Below are 14,916 nucleotides of genomic sequence, written 5' to 3' on the forward strand. Positions count from 1 at the left end.
CATGAGGTATAGATCTGAATACAGATTGTTTTCCCATGGACCATTATATGTTGCATGTTCAAGAGTCGCTAAACCTGACAATCTATTTATATGCAAAGACAATGGGACAGCAAAGAATGTTGTATATTCGCAAGTTTTACGTAGTTAAAACCATATATATATATATATATATATATATATATATATATATATATATATATATATATCTATATATATAAAAATAAGTTGTCTGTCTGTGGATGTGTGGATGGATGTGTGGATGGATGTGTCAGGTGACGTCACCTGAAAAAACTGGATTAGGTGACGTCAAAACTGAAAAAACTAAAAAAAGGCAAAAACTACAAAAAAAACTAAAAACTAATAAAAAAAATAAAAAAGCTAAAAAACTAAAAAAACTATAAAGGTAAAAACCAATAAAAAACTAAAAAAAAAACTGAAAAAACTAAAAAAAGGCAAAAACTACAAAAAAAACTAAAAACTAATAAAAAAAGTAAAAAAGCTAAAAAACTAAAAAAACTAAAAAAACTAAAAAAAGGTAAAAAACTAAAAAAAATAAAAAATAAAAAAAACTAAAAAAAAGGAAAAAACTGAAAAATAAGCTAAAATAAAGGTAAAAACCAATAAAAAACTAAAAAAAAAGGAAAAAACTAATAAATGACGACACTCAAAGAGAAAGCGACCAGGACAAAAAACTAAAAAAAAAGGCAAAAACTACAAAAAAACTAAAAACTAATAAAAAAAATAAAAAAGCTAAAAAACTAAAAAACTAAAAAAAGGTAAAAAACTAAAAAAACTAAAAACTAAAAAAAAACTAAAAAAGGTAAAAACTAAAAGAACTAAAAAAGAAAAAAATAAATGACGACACTCAAAGAGAAAGCGACCAGGACAAAAGGAATGTTCGATTAGCAATCAACAAAGCACCGGGACACAGGGAGTATAAATGACGACCAGGACACAAGTAAAAAAAAAAATTAACAAAACTAAAAAGAAGGTAAAAACTACAAAAAAACTAAAAAGAAAAAAAAAACTAAAAACTAATAAAAAAACTAAAAAATCTAAAAATCTAAATAAACTAAAAAAGAAAAAAAAAGGAAAAAAATAAAGGAGAAAAACAAAACTAAAAAACGAATGTATATACAGACCGGTACACCGGGATACAAATGACGACCGGGACACAGGGAATATAAATAACGACCGGGACACAGGGACACAACTACAACGGGGACACCGGGGGAAACAGGGGGATATAAATGACGACCGGGACAAAAAAACTAAAAAGAAATAAAAACTAAAAACTAATAAAAAAAACTAAAAAATCTAAAAATCTAAATAAGCTAAAAAAGAAAAAAAAAGGAAAAAAATAAAGGAGAAAAACAAAACTAAAAAACGAATGTATATACAGACCGGGACACCGGGATACAAATGATGACCGGGACCCGGGACACAGGGAATATAAATGACGACCGGGACACAGGGACACAACTACAACGGGGACACCGGGGGAAACAGGGGGATAACCTGACAATCTATTTATATGCAAAGACAATGGGACAGCAAAGAATGTTGTATATTCGCAAGTTTTACGTAGTTAAAACCATATATATATATATATATATATCTATATTCACAGGTGGGACATAGGGACACAACTACAATGGCGCGTAACTATTATGGCGCGTAACGACTTACGCGCGCGGGGGGGCTTCGGGGGGGCGCGAAGCGCCCCCACCAACTAGGTGTTGGGGTGGCGCGAAGCGCCACCCCAACAGCTAGTATATATATATATATATATATATATATATATATATATATATATATATATATTCACAGGTGGGACATAGGGACACAACTACAATGGCGCGTAACTATTATGGCGCGTAACGACTTACGCGCGCGGGGGGGCTTGGGGGGGGGCGCAAAGCGCCCCCACCAACTAGGTGTTGGGGTGGCGCGAAGCGCCACCCCAACAGCTAGTATATATATATATATATATATATATATATATATATATATATATATATATATATATATATATATATATATATATATATATATGTTTTTAACTACGTAAAACTTGCGAATATACAACATTCTTTGCTGTCCCATTGTCTGTGCATATAAATAGATTGTCAGGTTTACCGACTCTTGAACATGCAACATATAATGGTCCATGGGAAAACAATCCGTATTCAGATCTATACCTCATGATTCTAATGATTGCCCTTGAGCTTTGTTGATGGTGATTGCTAATCGACCATTCCCTGAGTCGTCATCGTCATTTATATATCCCCCTGTGCACCCCGGCGTCCCCTTTGTAGTTATGTCCCTGTGTCCCGGTCGTCATTTATATTCCCTGTGTCCCGGTCGTCATTTGTGTCCCGGTGTCCCAGTCTGTGATTTCTCTTTGAGCGTCCCGGGCGTCATTTATATTCCTTGTGTCCCGGTGTCCCGGTCGTCATTTATATCCCCCTCTGCCCCCGGCGTCCCCGTTGTAGTTGTGTCATTTATATTCCCTGTGTCCCGGTCGTCATCCCGGTATACATTCGTTTTTGAATTGGTATATGATGAAATAAATTTTTTATTTTTTCCCTTATATTTATATATATATATATATATATATATATATATATATATATATATATATATATATATATATATATATATATATATATATGTATATATATATATATATATATATATATATATATATATATATATATATATATATATCTTATATATATAAAAATAAGTTGTCTGTGGATCTGTGGATCAGGTGACGTCATGTTTCTGTGTCGGCTGACGTCATGAAATTAGTTGTCGTCATGTTTGTTATGACGATGCTTAGTATATTGTTCTTTTTTAGTTCTTTTAGTTTTTACCTTTTTTAGTTTTTTTTAGTTTTTTAGATGAAATTTTTTTTTAGTTTTTTTCCTTTTTTTCTGTTTAGTTTTTTATTGGTTTTTACCTTTTTTTTAGCTTTTTTAGTTTTTTTCGTTTTTTCTTTTTATTTTTTTTAGTTTTTATCTTTTTTATTTTTTTTATTTTTATTCTTAATTTTATTAGTTTTCTTTTTCTCTTCTATTTTTCAGTTTTTTCCTTTTTTTTAAGTTTTTTTTTTAGCTTTAGTTTTTTTAGTTTTTTAATTTTTTTAGTTTTTTTAGTTTTTTAGCTTTTTTATTTTTTTTATTAGTTTTTTTTGTAGTTTTTGCCTTTGTTTAGTTTTTTCAGTTTTTTTTTTTAGTTTTTAGTTTTTTACCTTTTTTAGCCTAACCAGGATTTGAACATAGGACCTTCATTCTCCGTTCTGACACCCTCTCTCACCGAGTGACTACTCCAGCATGTTCATTTTGGTGTTTTAAATGGTATATTATTAACCAAATTAATGTGTTCTAGCTTACCTGGAAGTGCCTAAGGGTGCAAAACCGGGACCGACAGACAGACAGACCGACCGAATATGCGATTGCTATATGTCACTTGGTTAATACCAAGTGCCATAAAAACAAATAAATAAATAGAGATAAAACGATTCGATTTGGATTTTAAGGCCCCTCTTAATTGAGTGACGCCCAGTCCTTTGAACCTGACAATTAGAGTCCTCGCTTCATTTGATCTGTTTTTGTTCCGTTCGCCCTTGTAGATAAGGTCTTTACTTTAGTCGTGTTGTTATTATCGTTTTGTGACTATTCCCTTTAAAACAAATCAGACCAAAAGTTCGGTAACACTCACATGTGAAGGAGGGGATATTTGGGCCTTTGCCCCCTTGAATTTCGAGGTTTTTTGCAGTTAGCTTATCCCAATAATTTCTTATTATTGAGCCAAGACCCTATATGGCATGAGTTCTAGCAACACTCTAAAGATCACTAGATTGATATAAAAAGGAAAATCAGAGGCTTAATCCTTGTGGGTATTTAAAATAAGAGCTCTGAGACATAATTTCCTTCTAAATATAAAATTATGTTAAGATCTGATCACCCGTTCGTAAGTAAAAATACCGCCCCATTTTTCAAATGTTTCTGAACTAAACCCTCCCAACTCCTCCAAAGAGAGTGAATCCAGTCCGGTTATGTCAATTAGGTATCTAGAACTTCTGTTTATTCTTCTCACCAAGTTTCATCCCGATCTTTCTACTTGAAGCGTTTTCCAGGATTTCCCCTTTCCCCCTCCAATCTCCCCTCCCAGGATCACCAGATAAGGTCACAAGATAAGGTTATAACCAGATAAGGCTATTTAAAATAAAAGCTCAATGACACGGGGTCCTTGTAAATATCAAATTTCATTAAGATCTGATTACCCAGTCGTACGTTAAAAATAGCTCATTTCTTCTATTTTTTTCAAATTAGCCACCCCCCCCCCCCCGCCCAAGCCAACTCCCCCAAAGAGAGAAAATAATGTCTGGTTATGGAAATCAAATATATAGGACTTTTGCCTACTCTTCCCACCAAGTATCATCCTGATCTATCCACTATACGCATTTTCCAAGATTTCCAGTTTCCTCCTCCAACTTATCCCAGTGTCACTGGATCGGTTCATGATATAAAATATGAGATCTGAGACACAAGGTCCTTCTTAATTTAAAATTTTATCAAGATTCAATCTTCCCTTCTTAAGTTGAAAATACCTAATTTTTTCTAATTTTTCCAAATTACCGAATTTTGTCCTGATGGCTCCCAGTTGTTATTTCATCCCGAATTAATTCATCCTGATATCTCCACTCTAAGCTTTTTCTAAGATATCTGGTTTCCCTCTCCAACTCCCCTGATATTGAAAATCAGGGGTCAGAGTTACAAGGTTCTTTTAAATATCAAATTTCATTAAGATCCCATCGCCTGTCCGTAAGTTAAAAATACCTCATTTTTTCTAATTTTTTCCAACTAACCCCCTCCCCATTCCCAAAAGGGTGGATCTGTTCTAGTTATGTCAATCACGTATCTAGGACTTGTGCTTATGTTTCACGCAAAGTTTAATCCCGACCTCTCCACTCTAAACGTTTTCCAATATTTCTGGTTTCTACCTCCGACTCCTTCTAGTGTCACCAGACCCTGTCAATATTTAAAATAAGAGATTTGAGTTACAAGGTCTTTCTAATTATTAAATTTCATTAAGATCTGATCACAACTTCGTAAGTTTAAAATACCTCATTTTTTCTAATTTTTCCGAATTAACCGAGATAACCCCTCTTCTAATTCCTCTAAAGAGAGCAGATCCGTTCCATTTTTGTCAATCGCTTATCTAGGACTTGTGCTTGTTCTTTCTACCAAGTTTTGTCCTGATCTCTCCACTCTAGCCGTTTTACAATATTTGCAGAAAATGCTGCGCCCTCTTTATGGATATCTTCTTCCGCCATGACAAATTGCTCCATGGAAAATTTCTCCCACATAGCCCCTTCTTCTCAACCCCTCCCCCTCCCAACCAAAAAATCCCCCTGAAAACGTCTCTACATTTCCCAATAACCATTAATATATGCAAACACTGGTCAAAATTTGCAACTTGCAGCCCCTCCCACGGGGACTGTGGGGGAGTAAGTCGTCCCCAAAGACCTGGTTATAAGGTTTTTTGACTATGCTGAATAAAACGGCTATCTCAGAATTTTGATCCAACTACTCTGGGAGAAATGAGCATGGGAGGGGGCCTAGGTGCCCTCTGATTTCTTTTGTCACTTAAAAAGGGTACTAGAACTTTTCATTTCCGCTCGAATGAGCCCTCTCGCAAAATTCTAGGACCACTGGGTCGATACGACCACCCCTGGAAAAAAAACAACAAAAAAACAAAACAACAAAAAAACAAATAAACACGCATCTGTGATTTGTCTTCTGGCAAAAAATACAAAATTCCACATATTTGTAGATAGGCTCTTGGAACTTGTACGATAGGGTTATCTGATACGTTGAATCTGATGGTGTGATGTTCATTAAGATTCTATGATTTTTAGAGGGTGTTTCAACCTATTTTCTAAAATAGGGCAGATTTTCTCAGGCTCGTAACTTCTGATGAGTAAGACTAAACTTGATGAAACTTATATATTTAAAATCAGCATTAAAATGCAATTCTTTTGATGTAACTATTGGTATCAAAATTCCGTTTTTTAGAGTTGTGGTTACTATTGAGCCAGGTCGCTCCTTACTACAGTTCGTTACCACGAACTGTTTGATAGGGAATGGCGTAAGTACAACAGTTCAAAATAGTGATGAAGATACCTTTTAATCGACATTGAACAGATATAGAATTTTTAACTGGATATTTTGAACACATATACTTTGTTCACCATCAGCAGTAAAACTAAAGGACATCAATAAAAACAAACAAAATTTATACCCAATAAACTAATTACATATAGTTTATTGCTCTTATTTTATTTTTTCTTCAATACAACAGCGGAAGCAAATCTCCTTGACCTTCTCGGTTCCGGTTCATTAGATTTATCTGACATATCAGGTGGACAGAGGTCATAGCTCTTAGGTGAAATGATATTTATTTTATTTGACGTCAGTAAATTATCATAAACTAGCTGTTGGGGTGGCGTTTCGCGCCACCCCAACACCTAGTTTGTGGTGCACTTCACGCCCCCCAAGCCCCCCCGCGCGCGTAAGTCGTTACGCGTCATATTAGTTACGCGCCATTGTAGTTGTGTCCCTGTGTCCCACCTGTGAATATAGATAGATTTATATATGTGTTTAAAACTATGTAAAAATTGCGAATATACAACTTCCTTGGCTTTCCTACTACTGGGAGCTTTCCGTTTCCAATTGCCAGCAATTGATCTGAAAATATTTGACCAGAGTCATCGTTTTGCAATCGGACACGCACATTTGTAGTTAATTTTAATATTTTTACGTGTGCCCATAAATTAGAATTTTTCAGGCAAGCATTCATTTCGTCTGCAGGAGTTAAACTACGTAAAAATTGCGAATATACAACATACTTGGCTTTCCCATTGTCTGTGCATATACAAAGCCGTATGTACTAATGATGACGTCATATGCAAACGCTCTTTTTACAAACAAACAAACATGCATACACACAACTCGTTTTTATATAGATAGATAGATAGATACATACAATACAAATTAACTGCGTAAAACTTGCGAATATACAACATTCTTCGCTGTCCAATTGTCGCTGCATATAAATAGATTGTCAGGTTTACCGACCCTCGAACTTGCAACGCACAATTGTCCATGGGACTGCCTGGTCTCAAATCTTGGTCAAAACAATATTGTTGATTTCGTGGACGTCTATATTTTTGGGTGCGATATTCGCTCTTTCACTTAGCCACTAATTATTTTTATAATTTTTTAGAATATTCGGAAATACTTTTTCAATCAATTAATTTTTGGACGTCACTAAATTACAGAAATAAGCAGGTAGTTGTATACGTCCTGAAATTGAGTCTACTGGGAGCTTTCCGTTTCCAATTTCCAGCAATAGATCTGAAAATGTTTGACCAGAGTCATCATTTTGCAATCGGAAACGCATATTTGTAGTTAATTTTAATATTTTTACGTGTGCCCATAAATTAGAATTTTTCAGGCAAGCATTCATTTCGTCTGCAGGAGTTGATCTAGGTATTATAGGTAATGTTTGCCTGAAATCTCCCGCAAGCAATATTAATGTGCTGCCAAAGGGTTTCGACTTCCCTCTCAAATCTTTCAAGCGTTGATCCAGAGCCTCGAGCGATTTTTTGTGTGCCATTGTGCACTCATCCCAAATAATAAGTTTGCATTGCTGCAATACTTTACCCATCCCAGATGATTTGGAAATATTGCACGTGGGAGTTTCTGTAGAATGCAAATTCAGAGGCAATTCCAAAGCGGAATGAGCAGTTCTTCCACCAGGCAGCAATGTTGCGGCTATTCCGGACGACGCAATTACCAACGCTATATCATTTTTTGATCGAATTGATGCCAGAATCCGTTTTATTTTTACAATAATATCATGTAACCCCTTATCGACATTTTTATCAGGTATTTCAGCGGAAATCACATCATCAATTTCGTTCGAAGTAATTTTTTTTTTATGTAGCCAGATTAGTATATGTGCGTGTGGCACACCTCGTTTTGCCATTCCACTGAGTACATCCAGCATCGCACTGACACAAACACTTCAAGTTTTACTATGTAGTTTATCAGTGATTTCAACTTTTGCCGGAAGACATGGGCCGTAATGCCATGCCTATGAACCGCCAATTGTCCTTGAAGTAAAAGCTGCAGTATCTCGTCCCAAGATTGATTACATATAAATGTAATAAATAAATCTGGACGACCATAGAGAAAAACATGCGCAATAGCATCTTGAGCATATTCATGCATATGACGAGGACTGCCATTATATGACGAAGGTAAAATTGTTAATCTTCCAACGTTTGTAGTATTACCGTCATTTATAACTTCATCTCGCAAATGAATGTATTGTTCAGAGCGAAGCTTGGTCTGATTCAGGCAGATATATAGCAAACGTTCTGAATCAATTTTAGCATACATATCAACGATCAAATTGGTGAAACAATTTACGACATTTTAAAATATAATTTTCTTCATCCTGCCGAATCATTAGTCTATAGGAATAATAATGCATTGCACTACATTTCTTATTCATTTCTTTGTTAGTGGCTGGATTCATTAATTTAATATTAAAGTGATAGCCGTCGGCTCCATCCCAAAAAATGATAGGATATTGTAGGGTATCGTAGCATCGATGAGTTTCAGCAATTCTTAACAACTGAGCGTTTCGCTTATGAAGAATAATATCTCGAGGTAAAAACTGATCACCGACCATAACGACTGCCACTTCGTCGATAGGCCAGGAGGCGTTTTGTCAGCGGAAATAACAATTTTATGCGTATCAGTAGGCATCAAATCGATGGCTGTTTTGAACAGACGCACTAAATTATTATTTTCGTGGAAAAGATGTTGCAATTTGGAAACGATTGTCCTTTCAACGTTGGGAGAAATTTTGCAACGTGCATTCAATTCGTGTCCCACCTGTGAATATAGATAAAAGAGAAAAGATTTCTCTTTTCGTTATAGATATATATATATATATATATATATATATATATACTAGCTGTTGGGGTGGCGCCTCGCGCCACCCCAACACCTAGTTGGTGGGGGCGCTTCGTGCCCCCCCCAAGCCCCCCCGCACGCGCAAGTCGTTACGCGCCATATTAGTTACGCGCCATTGTAGTTGTGTCCCTATGTCCCACCTGTGAATATAGATATATATATATATATATATATATATATATATATATATATATATATATATATATATATATATATATATATATATATATATATATATATATATATATATATATATATATATATATATATATATATATATATATATATATATATATATATATATATATATATATATATATATATATATATATATATATATATATATATATATATGTTTTTAACTACGTAAAACTTGCGAATATACAACATTCTTTGCTGTCCCATTGTCTGTGCATATAAATAGATTTTCAGGTTTACCGACTCTTGAACATGCAACATATAATGGTCCATGGGAAAACAATCCGTATTCAGATCTATACCTCATGATTCTAATGATTGCCCTTGAGCTTTGTTGATGGTGATTGCTAATCGACCATTCCCTGAGTCGCCATCGTCATTTATATATCCCCCTGTGCACCCCGGCGTCCCCTTTGTAGTTATGTCCCTGTGTCCCGGTCGTCATTTATATTCCCTGTGTCCCGGTCGTCATTTGTGTCCCGGTGTTCCAGTCTGTGATTTCTCTTTGAGTGTCCCGGGCGTCATTTATATTCCTTGTGTCCCGGTGTCCCGGTCGTCATTTATATCCCCCTGTGCCCCCCGGCGTCCCCATTGTAGTTGTGTCCCTGTGTCCCGGTCGTCATTTATATTCCATGCGTCCCGGTCGTCATTTGTATCCCGGTGTCCCGGTCTGTATATACATTCGTTTTTTAGTTTTGTTTTTCTTCTTTATTTTTTTCCTTTTTTCTTTTTTTTCTTTTTTAGTTTATTTAGATTTTTAGATTTTTTAGTTTTTTTATTAGTTTTTAGTTTTTTTGTAGTTTTTACCATTTTTTTTAGTTTTTTTAGTTTTTTTTTTACTTATGTCCTGGTCGTCATTTATACTCCCTGTGTCCCGGTCGTCATTTGTGTCTCGGTGCTTTGTTGATTGCTAATTTATATTATATTTATATTTATATTTTTTATATTTATTAATATTTTTTTAGTTTTCTTTTTCTCTTATTTTTCAGTTTTTTCTTTTTTTTAGTTTTTTCTTTTTTAGTTTTTAGTTTTTTTTTGTTTTTTACCTTTTTTTAGTTTTTTTAGTTTTTTAGCTTTTTTAGTTTTTTTATTAGTTTTTAGTTTTTTTTTAGTTTTTGCCTTTTTTTAGTTTTTTCAGTTTTTTTTTAGTTTTTAGTTTTTTACCTTTTTTAGTTTTTTTAGTTTTTTAGCTTTTTTAGTTTTTTTTCTTTTTAGTTTTTTTTTGTAGTTTTTACCTTTTTTAGTTTTTTTCTTCTTTTGTATTACTGTGAAATAATTCAGACGTCATATGCGGACAAACACGACGTCACTCGACAGACAGACAGACAGACATAACCCACAAACAACTTATTTTTATATATATTTATTCATATTTTTTTAGTTTTCTTTTTCTCTTTTATTTTTCAGTTTTTTCCTTTTTTTTAGTTTTTTTCTTTTTTAGTTTTTAGTTTTTTTTAGTTTTTTACCTTTTTTTAGTTTTTTGATAACCTTATCCAAGTCAAAATCCCAAACCCAATCATGGTCGCTATCATTTTCAGTTTTCATATGTTTTGACTCTCGCTGTCCAGGTGGATTTTCATCTAACTGCGCGGTTTTGCGTTCTTTAGCCGCAAGCCTGTTTTCTTGCTGTTCTTGTGATTCCTCGGCATGCTTTCTTTTCTTACTTTCTCTATCAGCCGCAAGTCTTTTGGCATAGACTCTTTGAGGAGCTTTCTCGGCTGTTGCCATTGTAGGTTCTTCAGTCATTTTACAATTAAACATTTTTCCGTCTACGATCTTCATACAATTAAAAATTTGTCTTTGAACGATTTTCTTAAATACTTTTAATGACGTCATCGTCATAACAAATATGACGACAACTAGCTTCATGACGACATGATGACATGACGTCACTCGACAGATATATATATATATATATATATATATATATACTAGCTGTTGGGGTGGCGCTTCGCGCCACCCCAACACCTAGTTGGTGGGGGCGCTTCGCGCCCCCCCCAAGCCCCCCCGCGCGCGTAAGTCGTTACGCGCCATAATAGTTACGCGCCATTGTAGTTGTGTCCCTATGTCCCACCTGTGAATATAGATATATATATATATATGGTTTTAACTACGTAAAACTTGCGAATATACAACATTCTTTGCTGTCCCATTGTCTTTGCATATAAATAGATTGTCAGGTTATCCCCCTGTTTCCCCCGGTGTCCCCGTTGTAGTTGTGTCCCTGTGTCCCGGTCGTCATTTATATTCCCTGTGTCCCGGGTCCCGGTCATCATTTGTATCCCGGTGTCCCGGTCTGTATATACATTCGTTTTTTAGTTTTGTTTTTCTCCTTTATTTTTTTCCTTTTTTTTTCTTTTTTAGCTTATTTAGATTTTTAGATTTTTTAGTTTTTTTTATTAGTTTTTAGTTTTTATTTCTTTTTAGTTTTTTTGTCCCGGTCGTCATTTATATCCCCCTGTTTCCCCCGGTGTCCCCGTTGTAGTTGTGTCCCTGTGTCCCGGTCGTTATTTATATTCCCTGTGTCCCGGTCGTCATTTGTATCCCGGTGTACCGGTCTGTATATACATTCGTTTTTTAGTTTTGTTTTTCTCCTTTATTTTTTTCCTTTTTTTTTCTTTTTTAGTTTATTTAGATTTTTAGATTTTTTAGTTTTTTTATTAGTTTTTAGTTTTTTTTTCTTTTTAGTTTTTTTGTAGTTTTTACCTTCTTTTTAGTTTTGTTAATTTTTTTTTTTTACTTGTGTCCTGGTCGTCATTTATACTCCTTGTGTCCCGGTGCTTTGTTGATTGCTAATCGAACATTCCTTTTGTCCTGGTCGCTTTCTCTTTGAGTGACGTCATTTATTTTTTTCTTTTTTAGTTCTTTTAGTTTTTACCTTTTTTAGTTTTTTTTTAGTTTTTAGTTTTTTTAGTTTTTTACCTTTTTTTAGTTTTTTTAGTTTTTTAGCTTTTTTATTTTTTTTATTAGTTTTTAGTTTTTTTGTAGTTTTTGCCTTTTTTTTTAGTTTTTTGTCCTGGTCGCTTTCTCTTTGAGTGTCGTCATTTATTAGTTTTTTCCTTTTTTTTTTAGTTTTTTATTGGTTTTTACCTTTATTTTAGCTTATTTTTCAGTTTTTTCCTTTTTTTTAGTTTTTTTTTATTTTTTATTTTTTTTAGTTTTTTACATTTTTTTAGTTTTTTTAGTTTTTTTAGTTTTTTAGCTTTTTTACTTTTTTTATTAGTTTTTAGTTTTTTTTTTGTAGTTTTTGCCTTTTTTTAGTTTTTTCAGTTTTTTTTTAGTTTTTTATTGGTTTTTACCTTTATAGTTTTTTAGTTTTTTAGCTTTTTTATTTTTTTTATTAGTTTTTAGTTTTTTTTGTAGTTTTTTGCCTTTTTTTAGTTTTTTCAGTTTTGACGTCACCTAATCCAGTTTTTTCAGGTGACGTCACCTGAGACATCCATCCATCCATCCACAGACAACTTATTTTTATATATATAGATATATATATATATATATATATATATATATATATATATATATATATATATATATATATATATATATATATATATATATATATATATATATATATATATAAATAAGTTGTCTGTCTGTCTGTGGATGGATCAGGTGACGTCACCTGAAAAAACTGGATCAGGTGACGTCAAAACTGAAAAAACTAAAAAAAGGCAAAAACTACAAAAAAAAACTAAAAACTAATAAAAAAATAAAAAAGCTAAAAAACTAAAAAAACTAAAAAAAGGCAAAAACTACAAAAAAAAACTAAAAACTAATAAAAAAGCTAAAAAACTAAAAAAACTAAAAAAAAGGCAAAAACTACAAAAAAAACTAAAAACTAATAAAAAAAATAAAAAAGCTAAAAAACTAAAAAAACTAAAAAAACTAAAAAAAGGTAAAAAACTAAAAAAACTAAAAACTAAAAAAAACTAAAAAAAAGGGGAAAAACTGAAAAATAAGCTAAAATAAAGGTAAAAACTAATAAAAAACTAAAAAAAAACTGAAAAAACTAAAAAAAGGCAAAAACTACAAAAAAAACTAAAAACTAATAAAAAAGTAAAAAAGCTAAAAAACTAAAAACACTAAAAAAACTAAAAAAAGGTAAAAAACTAAAAAAAATAAAAAATAAAAAAAAACTAAAAAAAAGGAAAAAACTGAAAAATAAGCTAAAATAAAGGTAAAAACCAATAAAAAACTAAAAAGAAAAAAAAGGAAAAAACTAAAAAAAATTTTCATCTAAAAAACTAAAAAACTAAAAAAGGTAAAAACTAAAAGAACTAAAAAAGAAAAAAAAATTAATGACGACACTCAAAGAGAAAGCGACCAGGACAAAAGGAATGTTCGATTAGCAATCAACAAAGCACCGGGACACAGGGAGTATAAATGAAAAAAGCTAAAAAACTAAAAAAACTAAAAAAAAGGCAAAAACTACAAAAAAACTAAAAACTAATAAAAAAATAAAAAAGCTAAAAAACTAAAAAAACTAAAAACTAAAAAAAAACTAAAAAAAAAGGAAAAACTGAAAAATAAGCTAAAATAAAGGTAAAAACCAATAAAAAACTAAAAAAAAACTGAAAAAACTAAAAAAGGGCAAAAACTACAAAAAAAAACTAAAAACTAATAAAAAAAGTAAAAAAGCTAAAAAACTAAAAAAACTAAAAAAAAGGTAAAAAACTAAAAAAAATAAAAAAATAAAAAAAGGAAAAAACTGAAAAATAAGCTAAAATAAAGGTAAAAACCAATAAAAAACTAAAAAGAAAAAAAGGAAAAAACTAAAAAAAATTTTCATCTAAAAAACTAAAAAACTATTAAAGATAAAAACTAAAAGAACTAAAAAAGAAAAAAATAAATGACGACACTCAAAGAGAAAGTGACCAGGACAAAAGGAATGTTCGATTAGCATTCAACAAAGCACCGGGACACAGGGAGTATAAATGACGACCAGGACATAAGTAAAAAAAAAAAACTAACAAAACTAAAAAGAAGGTAAAAACTACAAAAAAACTAAAAAGAAAAAAAAACTAAAAACTAATAAAAAAACTAAAAAATCTAAAAATCTAAATAAACTAAAAAAGAAAAAAAAAGGAAAAAAATAAAGGAGAAAAAAAAAACTAAAAAACGAATGTATATACAGACCGGGACACCGGGATACAAATGACGACCGGGACACAGGGAATATAAATGACGACCGGGACACAGGGACACAACTACAACGGGGACACCGGGGGAAACAGGGGGATATAAATGACGACCGGGACACCGGGACAGGGAATGGTCGATTAGCAATCACCATCAACAAAGCTCAAGGGCAATCATTAGAATCATGAGGTATAGATCTGAATACAGATTGTTTTCCCATGGACCATTATATGTTGCATGTTCTAGAGTCGGTAAACCTGACAATCTATTTATATGCAAAGACAATGGGACAGCAAAGAATGTTGTATATTCGCAAGTTTTACGTAGTTAAAACCATATATATATATATATATATATATATATATATATATATATATATATATATATATATATATATATATATATATATATATGTATATATATATATATATATATATATATATATATATATATATATATATATATATATATATATATATATATATATATATATATATCTATATTCACAGGTGGGACATAG

General features: G+C 32.1%; 1 long non-coding RNA gene across 1 annotated transcript in view; it reads right to left on the minus strand.

Annotated features, from left to right (window-relative positions):
* Positions 1 to 10,135: 10,135 nt before the first annotated feature.
* Positions 10,136 to 14,916, minus strand: part of LOC136031643 (uncharacterized) — a 22,551-nt gene continuing 17,770 nt past the window's right edge. The window contains exon 2 of the long non-coding RNA XR_010618548.1: positions 10,136 to 10,723. This is a non-coding gene — a long non-coding RNA (uncharacterized LOC136031643). The remainder of the gene's footprint in view (positions 10,724 to 14,916) is intronic.

The sequence above is a fragment of the Artemia franciscana genome, chromosome 10 (genome assembly GCF_032884065.1).
Source record: "Artemia franciscana chromosome 10, ASM3288406v1, whole genome shotgun sequence".
NCBI classification, from domain to species: domain Eukaryota; kingdom Metazoa; phylum Arthropoda; class Branchiopoda; order Anostraca; family Artemiidae; genus Artemia; species Artemia franciscana.